The sequence below is a fragment of the Gorilla gorilla genome, chromosome 10, assembly GCF_029281585.2.
Source record: "Gorilla gorilla gorilla isolate KB3781 chromosome 10, NHGRI_mGorGor1-v2.1_pri, whole genome shotgun sequence".
Taxonomy (NCBI): Eukaryota; Metazoa; Chordata; class Mammalia; order Primates; family Hominidae; genus Gorilla; species Gorilla gorilla.
This window is the reverse complement of record NC_073234.2, coordinates 83,787,410-83,788,594: the sequence shown is the minus strand read 5'-3', so window position 1 is coordinate 83,788,594 and position 1,185 is coordinate 83,787,410. Positions and strand designations below refer to the sequence as shown.

The following is a 1,185-nucleotide window of genomic DNA, read 5'->3' as shown; positions in this document are numbered from 1 at the left end:
AGTCGAGGATGGTGGTGTGTGCCTGTAATCCCAGCTGCTTGGGAGGCTGAGGCAGGAGAATTGCTTGAACCTGGGAGGCGGAGGTTGCGGTGAGCCGAGATTGCGCCACTGCACTCCAGCCTGGGCGACAGAGCAGGACTCCGTCTCAAAAAAAAAAAAAAAAGAATAACTTTGAGCCAATGTGCTGCTGCTGGCCCCTTGGAATCATGTCAGGGTGCCCTTTGCTTGGTTTGACCTGACAGGCACTGGGAAAGTCTGTTGTGCCCCCAGTGTCCCCCTCACCACCTTTAAGGCATCAGCAGCAATTAGGTTCCCTGGTTCTTCAAAGCTTCTCAGCACCCAGCATAACACCTGTATATCCGTGGCGGCTTTACTGCTCACAAACAGCTTTCACTTCCACTAAGTCATGTGGCTCTCACAACCCTATGAGGTAGGAAGGGCAGGGATTATCTGCATTTGAAAGACACGGAACCTGGAACTCATAGAGTTAGGTCCCTCGACCAAATTCACACAGCTGGCCAGCGGCAGAATCAAAACCAGAACTCAAGTCCACACTCCGCCGTCCTTCCCACTGCTTTTCTGAGCACAGGGAAGAGGCTGGCGGAGGGGACTCCTGTTCTCATCCCTCACCTGGCCCTCTTGGGAGGCTCGCGGACAGCCCCACTGAGGACCCGATGGGTCTGTGTGCGGTAGATGATGACTGCAGTGCCTGGGCACAGCAACAAGGAGGACATGATGACAATGATGGCCCAGATGCTGAGGACAGTGACCAGACATCCAGGGTGTGCTTGAGAAGCACGACTTCCACAGGGCCTTGGCTGGCTGCATCCATGTTGCTTCACCCCCAGATTGCAGATCGCGAAGGGTCTGCGGAAGGTTCTGAGGCAAGGATGGCTCTGCGCTTCTCAGGGTTCCCAGGACCCCATGGGATTCGGCAGCGGGACGCCACCCCCCCAGGTCTGGAATCTCAGCCCCAGCCAGCATGCAGAACGTGTTTCGGTTCCTCTAAGCCCCCTTAATTGGTTTTTAACAACTTTACCTTCTTTTGGACTTTATATAAATCATATATAAATGCAGTGTGTATTTTTTTGTTTGTTTCTGGCGTCTTTTCCTCAACATATGTTTGTGAGATTAAATCATGTTATGTATGTAGCTGCACTTTTGTTATTTTTATTACTGTATCTA

The 1,185-nt window shown here is 51.9% G+C and overlaps 1 pseudogene; it reads right to left on the bottom strand.

The window, feature by feature from the left end:
* Nucleotides 1–626: 626 nt before the first annotated feature.
* On the bottom strand, nucleotides 627–832 carry LOC129525670 (small integral membrane protein 3-like; annotated as a pseudogene).
* Between the last annotated feature and the right edge of the window lie 353 nt (nucleotides 833–1,185).